This window comes from Lygodium microphyllum, chromosome 3 (genome assembly GCF_053477565.2).
Source record: "Lygodium microphyllum isolate KBCC chromosome 3, Lygodium_microphyllum_v1.1.10, whole genome shotgun sequence".
Taxonomy (NCBI): Eukaryota; Viridiplantae; Streptophyta; class Polypodiopsida; order Schizaeales; family Lygodiaceae; genus Lygodium; species Lygodium microphyllum.
The window spans coordinates 148206153-148225144 of record NC_141137.1 but is presented as its reverse complement, the minus strand read 5'-3'; positions in this window follow the sequence as shown (position 1 = coordinate 148225144).

Sequence of the window (18992 nt, the reverse complement as noted above, 5' to 3'; positions counted from 1 at the left end):
AAAGATGGTGATGAGAAACGGCCTGGATTAAACCTTCTAAAATTGGAATTGAATTGTTTAGATCCATAATTACCATTGGCTTGGAATTGCTATGGTCGTCTGTCTCTTCCGCGTAACTTATCTTCAGTGTCGTGAGCTAGTGAGATGGCGTCTTCAAGGGTAGCATGCTTGAACATGTTCACTTCAGCATAGTAATGTCCAAGAAGTCCAGACATATACTTCCGCTTATGTGTCGTCTCTGATACATCTTCAAGCATGCGTAGCTGTAGGAGTGCATTCCAAAAATGCTCTGTATACTGTGGAATAGGCTCACGATCCCGTTGTTGAAGTAAATCCCATTGCTTGATAGCCTTCTCATGAAATTGCGGTGGAAGGAAATTCTGCATGAACTTCTTCTTGAAATCTTCCCAAGTAGCACGACATTCTATGCTCTTGCGTACTACAGTCCACCAAAGTGATGCTCTGTCTATCAGATGATTAGTAACACACTTGATTTTATCTTTTTCTGGATAAGTTTCCTCATGGAAATAGTCATCAAACTGACTAATGAATAATAAAACAGTATTTCCTTCTCGTATGCCATTGAAAGTGCGAAATTTGAAACTTCGTTTACTTATCTTTGATTCCTTGCGAATGGTTTGTGCTTCAAGAGTGGCATCGATGGTACGTCGAATCAAATCTTCAGCTTGTGGTTCTTCTTTGTCGGTAGACGCTCTTTGTAATTTTGTCAATTGCGCTTGCAATGCTTGCCTAGCCCTTCGCTCTTCTTCCAATTGTAACATGATTAGATCCATCTTTTATTCCATGGTAGGCTCAGGTAGGTCGTCTTCAGTCATAGTATCATCCATATGTGGGGTCGTCATCCTGTAAAACTCAATAAACCTTTCTCACTCAAAATCAGGTTAGCGGGATGAGCATAGCTCAAATTCGAGGTTACAAGGCTATGTATTTTTGTGTATTTCTTTCTCAATTTTCAGAAAATCTGCAATATTTCCGTCTTCGTTTGCTGAAAGTACTTCAACGAACTTGTAGATAGGTAGAACACCTTGCCACGAACAACTTTCCAGTTCAGAGTTTTTGCATAGGAGCAAGCCTTCTAGGAGTTTTAAGCACTAGTCAGTTCTGACTCCAGTTGACTAGTCTGACTTGCAGAGTTGCAGACTTAGCCGACTTGCAGAGTTGCTGACTTGCAGAACTTAGGCCAACTTGAGGAACTTGCAGGACTTGATTCCACTTGACTTGCAAAACTTGACTTCGGAGGTGCAGGACCTGAAGTTTGTCGACTTGCTTGTTCTGTGTGACTTGAATAGCTTAGCTTGATTTAAGAGATTAAGCTTAATAGCTTAATCAACAGTCGTCGTCAAATTGTGAGGGGGGGGGCCGTTTTTTCTGCCACGCGGAAAAATCGGAAGGGTCTTCTTAGACCTCGATGTGAATTTTTGAAGCTTATCAAGCTTCTTAAGCTTTCTCTTAAGCTTTTTGAAAGAAGTAATGATAAAAATAATGAAGCTTATCTCTGGTTTTCAACGACTTGATGAAGGAGATGGATGCGTCGTCCTCCGCCTGCAGAGCCTGGTCCTTCGCGATCTGACAGTAGAAACAGGGGTTCTTGATCGCCAGAAGTCTGCCTGTATCGACGGTTCGCGACGAGATTGACTGTAGAGCCCGATCGTTCCTGGAGCTCCGCCTTCGCCCGAGATTGGTAGCGATTGGAAGATCTTGATCTCAGCTCCGCTCTGATACCACTGGTGCGTAGATCGGTTGCAGTATGCTCACGTAGTGAATCCCAGAAGGTCCCCAAGAACAATGAACTCTACCTTTTTGCACAAAAAACAATGTAAAAGCATGAACGACAAGAAGCAAGAGACCAATTGGGTTCAATCTCCCCCCATGCCTTGTGTGAGCGCTTCACAAAGCATGTATTTTATGTATATTTCCATCTTCATGCTCAATAATAGCCCAATTTACAAAAATATGACAAGCTTTTAGCTTTTGAGTTTGCTTTCTACAAATATAGGAAATAAAGCTAATGGACGGTGCCCATAGAGTCTGGCATGCCCAATCTCAATGTCCAAAATAGAAATAACATATCCGTGCGCATAGGCGCATACAAAATAATAATCAATAATCGATGTCTCAATAGACATAACAAAATATAGGCGTGGCGCCTATCAAAATATAATCCAAAGGTCGAATACTCGCTAAACTCCAATGCTTTCCTCCGCCACTGCTGCTATCTCTACACATCAACTGAAGCATTCACAATCGTTAGTAAAATAATACAATTAAACCGACAAAAGTGAATACCTAGCAGTCTTCAGCTACATAAATAAATCAACTGGTTAGAAATAAATCCTAACCTTAATTTATTACGAGTGCACACTCTAAACTCATAAACGTTTATTAATTTAATATGCATTTTGCGGAATCACCTGCTATGGAATCACCCGCTATGGAATCACCCATGTACACACTAAATTAATGAAACGCCCGAAAAGGACAGGCGTCCCCATCAACTTCTCGCACAAAGAATCCTCTTTGTGTATGAGCCCCGGTCATCTAAGTTTACAGAATCCACCGTAAAACCTCACGGAATCCACCGTGGAATATGCCTCCTGGCATCAAAAACACTCTCTTATCTTTGCAAGTTGACATTTATGCAAGCAAGCAACTCACATACTGCATCCTCGATATGGCTATTGCTTCTAGCTACCTCAAATAACTTCTCCTCATAATCTCTAGAAGTTTCTATTGACTAGAATTTTTTAATGTCCTCACACATTTCTCCTATGTATCCCCTTATTTCTTCCATCTCACTCTGTAAACATGCTACATCAGCTAATTTATCATCATCCTTCTCTTGTAATGTTTGTTCAACTCGCTACAAACGCTCAACAAAGTTTTTAGAAAAAGAGATTAAAGCACATTGATTTTCTAACATGTTTAAGGGTATTTGCTATGTAGCTTTAGAATATTGATCCCTTTTTCCTCATTGGTCGCTGCCTCTTTGTCCTCCACCTCACAATTTTTTCATCAATATATTTCCATGTTGCTTCAGAAGCCTTAGTGATGCACCATATGAGTAGAGCTTAAATCCACTAGTCCATCCTTAGAAATTGAACCTAGCTTCTCATGCAACACACACAAATGCCTTACGATTTGTTGTAATAAGCACTGCTAAGTAACTTTGAATATCTAGCTTATATTTGATAGTATTATATATTACATAAAATATTTAAATATAATATTAATATTATAATATTTAAATATTATAATATTACTCTAATAAGACTTATATAATAACGTATTCATATGTATATAATATAATATATTAATAATATAATAATATATATTATATAATATATAATAAATGATGTAGGATTAAAAATATTTCAATATTCAAATTTAATTGAAGTAATTTTTAATAAAAGACTTATTATGAAAATATTAATATTGACACTTTATTTTAGGAGGATTTCTTATTAGTTTAAATATTATTTACGAATAAAAATATTTTAAATTTTATAATAAAAACTAATAATATCTACATAATACTTATTAATATTTAAAAATAATAAAATATATTATGTATACATTTAAAATAGTTTTTAAAAATATATATTGGACTCAATTATCAAATTTTAACTAATAATATTTATTTAATTTTTTAAAAAGATAAATTTGCATATCAATAATTACTATTATTACAAAAGATGACTTTGAGAAAAAAATTATAACATTAGATTTGTTAGCTTCATATTTTTTGAATAATTCATTCTAAACATTATTCTACAATGTACTTAAAACTATATTATAATGTACATAAATTTGTGTGTGTTTATACTTAAATTCATGTATATATACGTATGTACTTTATACTTAAATTCTACTATGTACTTTAACTTATAGTATCATGTACATAAATTCGTGTGTACGAATACTCAAATTTGTGCGTATGTGTATGTGCTTTATGCATGTGTACCTTTGAGTGGTCTTTCATAAGTATGCATACTCTTCTCTCATTATTTTTCTCCACTCAAGTCTTTTTTCTCTCTCTCTTATTGAGCTCTTGTATGTACTTTCTTTTCCCTCTTCTTCTTCTTCTTCTTCTTCTTCTTCTTCTTCTTCTCTCTCTCTCTCTCTCTCTCTCTCTCTCTCTCTCTCTCTCTCTCTCTCTCTCTCTCTCTCTCTCTCTGTGTATGCATGCATGTGTGTGTGTGTGTGTGTGTGTGTGTGTGTACAGTCTCGATTCGGTTACACACCAAGTGACGGATGGCCAAGCCTTGCTTGAAGTGTGGACATGCACTTTTTGAAACTGGGCATGGACATGGGCATCATACCTTTACACACCAAATGGACATACTTTGTAAACAATAAAAAATAATAAACTTATAAATTTTTTGATTGGTTACAAATGTAAAAAGTGCACTCTTGTCCGCCACTTTACAAAGTGGGCAAGGGAGACTCCCCATCCAAAAGTAGGCAGGGAGTTCACCTATTTAGGAAGTAAACATTAGGTCATGTCTTCTCTAGTGTGTTAAGGACTGCGGATGCCCAATCCTTAAATAAGTCACTACAAGATATAGGCCTCATACTAACGTTCAAAGCGACGCAAATGTTCATCAAAAAATTTACCCACGTCGTTGCTAAAAGCGTCAATATAAACGTCTCTACAACATTGTCCAGAAACCGTCGTTGTTTGCATCGCTATATGTGTCGCATTTGCGATGCAACAATCGTCGCTATATGTGTTGCTATTTGCGTCTCATTTGTGATGCAAATAGCAATACAGATAGCAATAGTCTGTGACATGCATAGCGACGGTAATAGCGACGCGTGTAGAGAAATTAGCGACGGTTATAGAGAAAAAAAATTGTGACAGGGTGTGATACAGATAACGATGATCTGTGACATGCATAGCGACGACAATAGCGACACGTGCAGAGAAGTTAGCGACACTAATAGTGACAATTACAAAGAAAATATATTTGTGACAGGGCAGCACATATAGCACCATGTGTTGTATAATATTCTATAAAGGAATTACATATTGGGTATGCAATGGTCGTTAAGATGAGTGCAAAAACTACTCGAATCCACAAGATTGATAATTCATAGAATAAGTACAATACTAGTGATGAAAACTCATGACATTACATGGAACCATGGAGAGAGAAGAGTACCACAACAAACATGAAATTATATCTATAATTAGCCCAAGATACGATTTTATACAAAGAACCATAAGTACATCTAAGGAATAGTACATAGAATATGCGTATATAGATCACAGGACCAAAAAAGAAGAGGGTGTGCGGTCCACGAATTCGAGCATGAGCTATAGATCCTCGCCATCAGAAAGCTCGTCCTGATGTAAAGAAGCATCAAACGAACTCTGCAAAATGAACAACTACACATCAGTTCACCATACATAATGCATTTAAAAAAAATAGTGACGACGGACAAGAAAAATGATTGACTTACTGGGCCACCGTACGTGTACAGTCTATCGATGAGTGTAGTGAGACTGTGTCTCTCTGCATATCAAGTCTCCAAATTGGTGGGATCACAGTTTGTGATCGAGTGCTGCAAAGAAAACATAATACAATTTTTAGAAACACCATTGTTGGTATAAGTGATATTGCAAATAAGAAAGCGAGAACAACAAAAGAAAAACTTACAAAGTTCTCCAGATAAGTATTGTGGCCTCCACTCCCCAAATGATACACGACCCCTATCTCCAATTGTGTCCTCGCTACCTCCCGTTGTTGTTGCCAATGTCCTAGAGAATTTGTAGCCTCCTCCTTGAGTCTCTACCAATCATCTGCATCTAGCCACTCGAGCTTTGAGGCACCACTCTTGAGTGCCTTACGTGCGTTTGATCATCTATGTGACATGTATACACGCATACACTCCATCATTCACCCAGTGGAAAACCTCTCTACTGCGGTAGGTACTGGAAACTCCTCATGCAAGGATGCCACTATATAGTCCTTGCTCCCCTTGGGTATATTCTTCCAATGGTCCAAGACATTGTGCCTAAAAACTTGTTGGCACAACTCTCTCATGTGAGACATCACCCTCCTCCCCTCATCATTCATGATCACAGTGCATGTCCTATCATCTACGAGGTATCTGTACCCCTCTAGGGTGCATCTAAGGTGTGTCCTCTCCCACCTACAACCGCACTTCTAGGCATAACCAGGAGACAGTTGTATATCTATCGTACCCACGGGGGTAGTATCTCTTGGAGTAGCACCCATAGGGGTGCCACCTACAGACGACTGAGCAAAACCCGAAGTCACTAGAGTAGATGTCCCCACAGGTATGACAAATCCTGGAGGTGACAAGTATCCACCAGAAAGATGAGACGAAGACACTGCATCAGTGCCTCCACAACACCCACCTGAGCCACCCTCTAGAACATATACGAGAGTAAGGAGTAGCACCCCTATCTAGAACTGACTGTAGATTCACAACATCCACATCTCTACAGCAGCCTCAGAACCACTCCCTTTGTCTGGGCCCAATCTAGAGCATTGACCTCATCTACTAGAAATTGAAGCATCAAAGCATGCAGAAGTAGATCTCACAGAATGGCCCGATGGTGTCCAAGACATCTCCTGGTCCACCATATCTCTAAATCGATCCATTTGATCTAGAGACATACATGTAATTATCTCCTACAACTCCTTGTCGCTCATTCCTAAACTCATTCTGCTCTCAAAGTATCGTCAAAGGTAACCTGCATAGATAGAAAATGATATTAGCATAATCAATATAAATATTTAAATAAATTACAATAATATAACTCTAAAAAAATGATGCTAATTAAAATGCATATTCTAAAGTACCCTTAAAAGTAATCCATCAACAAATTGAGTAGGCGAATGCAACGAGTATGAGCCAGTCTATGGTCCCATGTCAATTTCCTAACACAACTCCACGTACACTGGAAGATCTATAGATAGGTCACCACAGAAAGAGGAGTCCACTTCATTCTCAAAGAATTCCTAGTCTCCGTTGTGTCTACCTCCTCTACACACTCCAAGCCCTCTTCGACCTCCACCCTTCACAATATCGACCCCTCCACCTACATACTCTCCTCGTCTACACTGGGAACATTACTTTCATCATACACTCTCGCACTCCAAGGAGCTGATAGCACAACATAGTACCATCGAGGTTGTCAAGGATTTGGATAGAAAATTGCATATTCAATATCACATATAAGAGTGAATCAACATTTGTGATTGTTCCATGTCCTGAAATTTTTTTAAAAAGTAGGTTATGTACCTATTCACAATGGGCCAGGCAGGACAAACGTGTTGCATAAATCTGTCCATCTTTTCTTGAAATCTATTTCCAGAAATCCAGATGGACCTTGTCAAATGGTTGTCCCAACTCCTTCCAATACCACTTTGAACCACTGTACATCGAATATGATCATGAAGAAGCTACGGTAATCCAATGAGATAACACTTTGCAAGTTCCCAAAATACTCCATCTCATCTATAACGGTGTTTGGATCTGTGGCATGTCGTCCGACTCTCTTGCTCGAACTTTGGCATGACACTACAATCCATTGCAGAGTGCATTTTGTCAATTTCTCAATGCAGAAATGACGCCCGCATGACCACGCTGCACTATAGATTTTGTATTTTACATTGAAACGGTTAGATTAGCTATCACATATAAAATCTAGCTACAATAGCTTATAAAACATGCAGTCACCTTCAGACTACATCCCCTCGAGAATTACCACTCCTTAGTAGAAACCTCTACCCCTTCCCAAGAAGCTGCGATCAAAGCTCCATGTAGCCATCGCATAGACATAAACTGTGGCATCTCCTCCATGCTCTCAGAATATCAAATCGATAGATGGCGTGTACTGTGTCAAAATTCCGATCGTGTTTCTTTCGGATCTTTTCTGGCATGCTTGTACCTAGCAAGCCACTTCTCCATGGATGCATGATGCAACATACAAAAATGATTCACTTTTTCCTCCATTGCAGCACCATCCTTTTTTCTACCCCATTTCCAACCACCACACATCTTGAGTCAGTTTATCATCATTCGTTAGCGACCATAGCATACTATTGTCTGAATCCACCATTGGTAGCGACTATGAAATATTCACTAACACCTTCGACACTAGCCAACCTTCAACCATGCTACCTTCTGGCTGAGCTCGTTATCGCACTAAGCCCTTCAAAGCTTTCATGAAACACTCCAAGAAAAATATCCATCACATATGGACTGGTTTTGGAACCTCCACTTCATCTACAAGATGCACCAGGAGGTGAGTTTGTATAGTGAGTATACTGGTGGGCATGTACTTCTCAAAGAGATAGACAGTCTCCACTGCTCCCCACCTTGCGAATTCAATAGAGGATATCTTGATCTCCTTCTGTGAGATCCATTGCATTGAATCCGACAACCTGTAAATCGCCTCGCATATTTCTAGGGTGAGGCATCCTGCAATCATGATTGGTAGTACAAACTGCCACAACATATCTTATGCCAATCACTGGATTTTAGCCCTAATAGTTGGTCATCTTTAGAGAAAGTGGATCCAAGGGAATGCATCATATCCATCAAGGTGTGGACAGACTTGATAATTTGCTCCTACTCGTTGGTATTTTCTTCTTACTCGGTGAGGATTTTTGTACCAAGGGTTCTACTTCCTAGCATCCTTTGTATCAATTGAAGGTGCGAAGCTTCTAGCTTTCAAGGTTCCAATTTTTCCCAATTGCTATGAGACTGCCAGCATGCAAACATATATCAAGAGTGAGCCCCACAACCACTGCCCTAATGTAAGAGAGGACAGATGATCTCTTTGGTGAGACCACAAAAAACACTTTATCTCAACAATAAAATAGGCCAGCAATGGGGATGAAAGATAGGCAGTTGCATCATCACTTGCATGATAATATATAGTTAGTTACAATATGAATTTTGGGTGCCATGTAGCAACTAATTAGATAGTTGTGTAGTGTAGGGAAAAATAAAAGGGATGAGTATTGGTTCTCTTCAAGAGGCCATGGTACAGGACGTGGTAGTGATAACCAGCAAAACAAATTGAATCAGCAATTTGGCGATATGCAGGTTTCAGGAGATCGTGGTAACTTTAGAGGCAGGGGGAGCTTTAGAGGAAGAGGTGGATGGCAGAACAGAGGTTCTAACAACTCTAGTATTGTGTGTCACTATTGTGGCAAAATAGGTCATATTGCAGCCCAATGTTATGCTAAGAAAGATGATATTTGCATTGGTAAGTTGCAGCAAGGAAACTATGCATCGTCTTTACGACAGTATGAAGACAAAAATGAACGTCTGTTTGTTATGCAGCATATGCTGAATGCTGTTACAGGAAAGGGAACACATGATGATGTTTGGTATGCTGATTCAGGTGCATCCAATCATATGACCAGCCATGCAGAATGGTTTGGAGAGATACAGGATTTGCAAAATGTAGGTTATGTGCAGACGGGTGATGATTCATGCCACCCAATTTCACACATTGGAAAAGTTCCATTGTCCTTGCATGATGATATGACAAAGAGTCTTTCAGAGTATTACATGTGCCATCTATTACAAAGAACTTGGTGTCAGTCGGTCAGATGGTAGAGCAAGGGCTGCAAGTCAGATTTAATGCAAAGGGCTGCTTTGTAGAAGACTTCAATGACAAGTGCAGGTTAGTTGCAAAGGGAAGTAGAGTTGGATGTATGTTTACTCTGGATGCTGGAGTTCCTACTATGAATGCTGCTATGTATGCTAAAGGAAAAGGTGTTGTTGCAGATATTAAAATTTGGCACAAAAGCATTGGACATGCAAATGTACAAAGGCTGAAATTAATGCAATCCAAAGGATTGGTTACATGTTTGCCTACATTTAGAGTTACAGAATTTCATAAGGTATGCGAAGCATGTCAGTTTGGTAAGCAAGCAAGACAACTCTTTTCACATGACAGAGATGTAAGCAAAAATATCCTTGATATTGTGCATACAGACATTTAGGAGCCTACACAAAATGTATATTGATGAATGTTCTAGAAAGCTGTGGGTATATTTTATGAAGGAAAAGAGTGAAGCGTTTGAACACTTTAGAAGTTTCAAGGCTGTAGTTGAAAGAGAAATAGGCTTGAAAGTAAAGTGCTTGAGGTCAGATGGAGGGGGAGAGTACCTCTCGAATGAGTTCAGTGATTTTCTGAGGTCTCATGGGATAAAGAGACAGATCACATGTAGGTATACCCCACAGCAAAATGGGGTTGTAGAAAGGAAAAATAGGCATATTGCAGAAGTTGCATGCACCTTGGCTGAAAAGAATATGCCTAAGCATTTTTTGTCTAAGGCTGTTCATACTGCTATTTATATTATGGACAAGACTCCCACAGTTGCAGTTCATGGGATGACTCCTGAAGAATGCTTTACTGGCAAGAAGCAGTGATGTATCGCACTTGAAGGTATTTGGCTGTGTTGCATATATTCATGTTCCAGATGAGCTACGGAAGAAGCTTGATCCAAAGGCAGAAAAATGTGTCTTTATTGGATACTCTTTAGAGCAGAAAGGGTATCTTTGTTATAACCCTGTCACATGTAAGTTCAGACTGAGCAGGGATGTCATCTTTGATGAAATGAGTAGTTGGTATGCATCTAGTGGTGATGCATTGGATGATGATGATGATCATGACACTCATGTGCAGGCTGAAAAGCAAGAATCACGGACTCTTAGTGGACCGGAGACATTATCTGGTAGTCCTTAGTCTAGGAGACTAAGAAGTAGCTCTACATCTTCAGGTACATCTAGTAGCACTACAAGTAAAGACAAATGAAAGAATAAAGTGTCAGATGGCATTGATGCAGTTCTTGATGGAGACTCCAGCGGCTCAGAGAGCTTGGATGATGAGCTTGGCATTCCTTTTGTCAGGATACCAGGTGTACAGAGAGCTCATAGTAATGTAAAGGCTCCATTGAGTGATCCGATGGTACACAGATCTAGCAGGGTCAGATACCTTGTTAAAAGATTTGGTTTTGAAGGTTATGTAGCTCACCATTATGCTTATATGGTGAAACTAGTTGAGGATGTTGAGCCCACTTGTTTTGAGGATGCTATTGGTCATACTCATTGGGATGCAGCAATGGATGAGGAGATGGCTACATTAGAGGCCAATAAGACTTGGGATCTAGTATCATTGCCGAAGGGCAAGAAAGCTATTGGATGTAAGTAGGTTTATAAGATTAAGCACAATGCAGATGGTTATATTAGTAGGTACAAAGCTAGGTTGGTTTCAAAAGGCTATGCCTAGACATATGGCATAGATTATGATGAAACCTTCAGTCTAGTTGCTAGGATGGCAACTGTCAGATGTGTGATTGCTTTGGCAACAGCCAAAGGTTGGAGGTTGCAGCAAATGGATGTGAAGAATGCCTTCTTGCATGGTGATTTGCAGGAAGAAGTGTATATGGATCAGCCAGCAGGTTATGAAGATTTAGAGCATCCCACGTATGTGTGCAGGTTGAAGAAGGCGCTCTATGGGCTCATGCAAGCACCTAGAGCATGGTCTGACAAGATCAGAGAGTATCTTGTCAATATTGGATTTTATGTTTCTGATGCTGATCACTCACTTTATGTGAGAAAGGGAGATGCAGGTTTGGTCATCATAGTCATCTATGTGGATGACTTGATTATTACAGGTGATAATGATAGTGGGATTACTGAAGTCAAGGACTTTTTGAAGAAGAAGTTTGAGATGAAGGATTTAGATGAGCTAAGGTACTTCCTTGGCATTGAGGTGATCAGATGTGATGATGGTATATGGCTGTCCCAAAGACAGTATGGCAAGTTGGATATGTTGTCCAAGTATGGTATGACAATATGCAAACCACTTTCAGTCCCGTCTGATGTTGGGGATGAGATAGAAGACCCTACTATGTTCAGGAGGATAGTGGGGAGTTTGATCTACATGACCATTACAATGCCATACTTGAGCTACACTGTTGATCTTGTGAGTCAGTTTATGCAAGTACCTAAAAAGCCACATTTGGATGCAGTCATACGCATATTGAGATATGTGAAGTCCACATTACATTATGGACTTTTTTATGAGGTAGGTACAGATGTACAAGTGTTTGGATACACAGATGCAGATTGGGCTAGTAGTATGTTTGATAGAAGATCTACCAGTGGATACATATTCTCTCTTGGTAGTACAGCAGTTGCTTGGAGCAGCAAAAAGCAATCTACAGTTGCTTTGTCGAGTACAAAGGCTGAGTATAGAGGTGCTACTGTTGCAGCATGTGAGGTAGTATGGCTACAAAAGTTATTGGTTGATTTAGATGTGCAGGTGGAAGGTCCAGTTTTTATTTATTGTGACAACATGAGCAGTATAAAGTTGGCTAGGAACCCTGTGTTCCATGCCAGGACAAAACATATTGAGGTACACTACCACTTTGTGAGAGAGAAGGTACTAGCAGGTGAGATTGACTTGGTGTATATCAGCACATAGGATCAGATAGCTGACATCTTCACGAAGGCATTGGGTACAGAGAAGCTTCAAAATTTTCAAAGCTTACTTGGAGTTGCAGAGATGCAGTTGATCTTGAGGGGGAGTGTTGAGATGACAAGCTCAACATATGCGGACATTAATGATGGACCACCTGGTTAGATGGGTCCACACATCTACACTTAGCACGTCGGTGGTCATTATGACTCTCACATGGCCACTGACTCATTACTTATTATATTCAGGTTGTTACACCTATTTACAGCTGGCATAGTTATAGCGCCAGTCGACTAGTGTAGTCGGTTATGCATTGTTTGACTTAGTAGGCCACTTTCCTTTATGTTGTATCTTATCTATACTTTGTGTACATTGTAAAGTGTGTGGAAGAAGAAGAAGAAACCAGCAAGAAAACGTTTTGGCCTCCATCTCTCTTCTTGTCTCTTGAGTGAGCTTCTCCTTGTGCATTCTGTGTGTGTTCGGCGCAGCATCTTGAGCAAGTCCCCCCACCATGTGATTCTTGACACCATGCAGTTTGAATATCTCCTTGATGAATAATCTTGCGATGTCTGAGGCTTTATAGTTTGTCTTGACAGGGATAAGATGTGCAACCGTGGTGAGCATATCTACTACAACCATAATAGAGTTGTATCCTCCCTGAACTTGGGGTAGGCCAACAACAAAGTAAATGCTAATAAATTCCCATTTCATTTGGGAAATGTCAAGTGGTTGCAATTTTCCTGGCATCTTGACATATTCGGCCTTAATGTGTTGACAAGATAAACATTCCATGACATATTTGAGAACGTCACCTTTGAGCCTATCCCAATAATAGCTCTTCATGGCCGCATTAAGGGTCTTGGCATAGCTAGGATGTCCTGAGAAAGGGGAGTCATGGGCTTCCCAAAGTATCTTCTATTTGAGAGATTGGCTTGCGAGGATACATAATCTTGTCCTAAAGTAGACAAGACCACTACTAACAAAGAATACTTCACTTTAGCTTCGGGTCTTAGTCTTTGATAGGGATCTCCCTTAGCAATTTCTAATAGATTGGGTCATGACATGCCTCTTCTCTAGCTAGCTCAAGAATTGGGTTGTTTGGCATTGATACCTTTGTGGCTAGAGATCTTGTTGTTGATGGATCTTGCAAAATCAGAGAATTTAGAAATGCCTTGCGACGACTGAGTGCATCAGCAACTACATTCTCCTTTCCAGGCCGGTATTTGATTTCAAAATCATATTCTTCCAGCACTTCAATCCATCGAGGTTGCCTCATATTGAGCTCATTCTGGGTGAAGATACATTTAAGACTATTGTGTTCCGTCACTAGGGAAAATTTGTTATCCAGCAGGTAGTGTCTCCAAAATTTGAGAGCATGGATGACAGCCAACAACTCCAGATCGTGGGTGGCATAATTACTTTCATGGCTCTTCAGTTTTCTTGAAGAGTATGCTACGGGATGACCTTCTTGTATAAGCACACATCCTAAGGCAAGTGCGCTAGCATCAGTTACCACTTCAAACTCCTTACTAAGATCAGGAAGTTTCAGGATGGGTGTTGATACCAGGCTTTGCTTTAGTTTGTCAAAGCTGGTCTGTTCAGCAGGTGACCATACAATTGCTACTTGCTTCTTTAGTAGATCAGTCAGAGGTGCTGCAATCAAAGCATAGTTTTTTATAAAGATCCTATACCATTCCCGTCAATCCAAGGAAACTACATATTTCCTTGACAGAAGTTGGTGTTGGCCATTCCAGAACATCTCTAACCTTGGCCAAATCTACTGAAATTCCTTCCGCTGATACAATGAATCCCAGATATTCAATCTGTCTCTTGAAAAATGCACACTTTTTCTTTTTGGCATAAAGCTTGTGTGCTCTCATTGTTTCAAGAACAATGCAAAGCTGGGATTCATGATCTTTTTCCTAAGAGTAGACTAGGGTATCGTCAAAGAAGACGAGTACGAAGTCATCAAGATAGGGCCTAAAGATATCCTGCATTATCTTGTTGAAGGTAGCGGGAGCATTTGTCAGCCCGAATGACATGACTAGGAATTCAAAGTGTCCATACCTTGTGCTGAATGCAGTTTTCGAGATATCTTCTTCCTTGATCCTTATCTGATAATATCCAGACCTAAGATCTATCTTAGAGAAAATCTTTGCACCTTGAAGACGGTCAAGAAGTTCATCTATTCTTGGAATGGGATATTTGTTTTTAATGGTCGATTGATTCAACCCTTTGTAATCAATGCATAGCCGAAGCGTTCCATCTTTCTTTTTTTGGAATAGCACTAGATCTCCCCATGGCGAACTGCTAGGACAGATGTAGCCTTGGTCTAACAGTTGCTTGAGTTGCTCCTTCAGTTCAATCGCTTCCCGTTGATGCAGCTCCTGGCGCCAGTTTGATTTCATGATCGACTTCCCTTTGAGGAGAAAGTTCTGTCAGCTCTTCAACGTCAATTTGGACAGTCCTTCCCTTACCATCGAATTCAAGTGGCTTGATTTGTTTGAGGAGGAACTTCTTCTCTTGAATTACAGCTATACTTAGTGTAGGGGTCGGACTAGGAATCTGCACTTGGGTTGCACTTGGACATTTAATACGATTCTTTACATTAAAAACTTACCAAACGTTTCTCACATTACATTAATATGCCCAGTATAGCTTTTAGCCAAGTGACCTAATCACTAAACTCCTATACGAATACTTACAGCCACGACAGACAGTGATAAAAATCTTATTCATTCATGAGCGCATAAGCCTTTTGAGTACATTTATTTTGGGAAAGTAGAACAAGCTGATTGGCACATCAGTTTAGGGAAAATAGAATGGTGTTACATTCGGCTATAGGACTGAGTAATAATATGGAGAGGGGTCATGGAGGTATCCCTTCCTTTGGTACCCATTCTTCTAATAACGCCCCAGCACTTTGATTCTGTCGGCAGGGATCACCTGAGTCACTTCTTTATACACATATTTGTTCTACTTGACTTGCCGACCGCCAACATGCAGGGCTGCGTTTGCGTGAGCTTCGACAAAGATGAACAGCTTCACCATATTTAAGTCCTCCATCCACTTGATTCTCTTCAAGTTGGTCAATGGTATGCAAGTCGGTGGGCTGCTATGTAATATATTCCTGCTTCTCCCGTCCATCTCCATTCTACGTACAAGGGTGAAGGATTGTAGATGCGGTGTCGTAGAGAGATCATGCGAGAGCTGTAGAACACGGGGTTCAAGGTACAGCAAGAAATGAGGCTAACAAGAAGAACTCAAATATTCGATGTCAAAGTTCACTATATTTCTTGTCATAATCGTTGAGTTACAACAAAGAAACTGATCAAACCCATGTTCTTGATATGCTGTCATGAACAGTTTTGGTATTTCAACAAGTACAGCACCGAGTAAAGACTTGCTCGTGGTCGTTCAGCTGTAGTATGCCATGTTTGAAGATGAAAACTCTGTCGAGAGGATTGCTGAGAATGGGAACTGGGTTACTGAAATTTCAGCCTAAACAAAGCCTTTGGGATATTTGCAGCATGGCAGTTGGTTGCACTTTCAGATTTACTTTCCAAAGAAAGACCTTTCTCAATGTCATGCAGCATTCAAAGAGTTAAGGATCTGCTTTGTAGTGTCTGGCTCATGCTCATGAAAGTACATAATACCTCCCATGCAAAGACAGAAAAGGGCCACTTCAGCATGCCTGATTTCAGGTAGCAAATGCCTGTTCACCAAAATATACCACAGAGAGTCTGCTGCATGTGGAAGTACTTAGAGTGCCAATTCTGCTCTCCGACTCTTCTTCTCCAGTAAAACAGACAATGAAGTCAGAGCTCCTCCAAACCAGTAGACCAATTTGTGGTCCTTAGTAACCTCCTTCCTTTGTAAACATATATAACTTTGATAAATTCCCACAAATACAGAGAAGAAGCATGTAGAACGAACTGCTCCTTTGAAAGCTGTCCAAAATGTATGTACAGGGGCTTGCAAAAACTTTTGTAGATTCAAGACAACAAAAGGTACAAAGATGAGTGACATGTAAAGTGGAAATGTTTTCTTGAAGGAGGCACGGCTGCTTTACTTGATTGTCCCATTCAAGACAATGTCTCTGGGTGTATAGCTGAGCAAGGAATAAGTGCACAAACAGGCCACAGCTCAAAGGAGAAACCACCACAGTAAAAAAAACTGCCATGGACGGAGCATTTCCAACTAGTTTTTATCTTGAGAGAACAAGACTAATATTTCAGACCAACCAAAAAGAATTGATGGCGCCTGAAAAGGCCACAGGATCAACTAATGAAATTCGTGAGATTTCGTTCCCAGTTTATTTTCCATTAGACCTTCTTCCCATATTCCAGCATCATCGCTCGAGCAATTTCAAAAGACAAGCTTTTGCCGAGTGCATCAAGTACAGGACAGGTAGGCTTGCTCAGCAGCACTCGTGCAAGTCCTGTTTGAAGGCTGGGTACATTGCAACTAGTGGCACCCTCAAATGCAAAGATAGAAAGAGTTCCATAGCTTGGACCTCCATTATCAATGGAAAAACTCTCTGAACGTCGATCAACAACAAGCCCTAGATGGCAATCACGACCAGCAGAGCAACTGCGAGGGGAGGCGGATGCAAGCAGTCGAAAAGGACTTAGCCTTCGAACAATCCCAATTACCACTAATCAATCCCCTCCTTGTCGATAGTTTTTCTCAAGTTCTCCTCTGTTCCCTGTGTGATTAACGGACCCAGTACTTGCAACAAGCCGTAGACGAAAAAGGGATCACTGCCCACGATCTGCAGCAACTCTGACAGGATAAAAGACCAGAGCATACAAATTTTTCGCAACGTCCAGTAACCCCCATCAAACTACAATGACCTGTTTCTGGTTGATTCCAAACGAAGCCCGAAACAGCAGTGTTCAACCTACAATTGAAGCCTCTGTTGCCTGTTAATCCACGAGTTCCACTACAGACAGGCCTACAAAGAACTGATTTTGCATCAAACTTGGGAGGGTAGCTGTGCAGGCTGGTGGAAAGCCTCGAATTTTGGCCAACGAAAATAGAAATGGTGCCGAACTTCTTCGTCTGGAGAGAAGCGATCTTAAACACTGGACTCTGCTTTATGAGCCACGACGCAGCCAAGTTCCCTATTCCATTTCTCCACCTCTCCGTCAATTCGAATTCTTTCCCCCCCTTTCTCTGCTCAGAAAGCGAAAAGGAAGGGCCTTCCCCATTCCAATTCAGGCGCAGTCCGCCACTTTACCTTTTTTCAAAAATATACTCCTCTCTTTTCTTAGCTTTTTCTTTCCTTAGAACTTCTTGTCTTTTGGATCACTTAGAGATCATGTGCTTCACACGTCTTTAGGTGTTAGTAAAAATTAGGGTGATGACAATACATATCATCCCATTATTCCACATATCTCAGTCCAAAGAATTCTCATAGCTTAGACTTGCTTGGGACTGTGCAGAGGGCAGTACCAGGAACATAGCCTCCTAGAACAATAATAGAGATGCATCACCATGACCTTTGCCTCAGCTCTTGCCTCACGCACTCAATAAAAATAGCCATGTTTACAAGAGCTGAAGATTTAGGAGTCCATTCCTAATGTTTTCTTGGATCCAAAGTGCAGGAAATATATACATTGGCTGCGGATTACTAAAATGCATCACACAAACAATAAATCACACGCAGAAATTAACATAAATGCACAACAAAAACGGAGGTGTTCACGGCTCAGATGCGCAGCAACACGACATCCACCCCCTCTAAACCTGCGCATCCTCCGGATGTGCCAACTATCCAGGATCATTCAAGTCCACAAACAGGTCAAGTCCATCTTCTGATTCTAGTAGTCCTGTTTCTCCATCGGCTTCTTCATCTATGTCTTCTGTCTCTTCTGCTTGTCTTTCTTCTACCTGCTCTTCTTCTGTCAATGCTTCAAGTGCATATTCTTCATCCTCTCTTCTCTTGAAAATCTTGATTCGTTTTCCAGCAATAGGCACCCTCAATAATGTTCCATCTAATTCAGCCAGCTCATAGGTACCATTGTCAAAAACCTTTTTCACTTCATACGGTCCAAACCATCTTTGAACCATTTTTCTCATGCTACTATGCTGATTTTCTAGACTACTGTCGTAGACTAGAACCCAATCTCCTTCTTTTATGGCTCTAGGCCTCAAGCGATGCCTTAAATCAAACCTGTCCTTGTTTCTGAGACGGGCTGCCTTCAAACGGTCAACGGCTAGCTGCACATCTTCTGTCCTTCTCTCTAGTTGATGAATCCGAAGGGCTAACAGCTCTTCCCTTGATAAATTCTCATGCCATGGAAGAACACTCCAAGTGAGAGCACAAATTTCAGTAGGCATGACAGGTTTTTGCCCATACATCAGCTCCGCAGGCATGTATCCAGTAGTCACACTATGTGTAGAGCGATCAGCCCACAATGCAAAAGGTAGTAATCTCGGCCAATCTCCAATCCGTCCTCTACAAGCTTTTGCCAATGCTTTAACTATT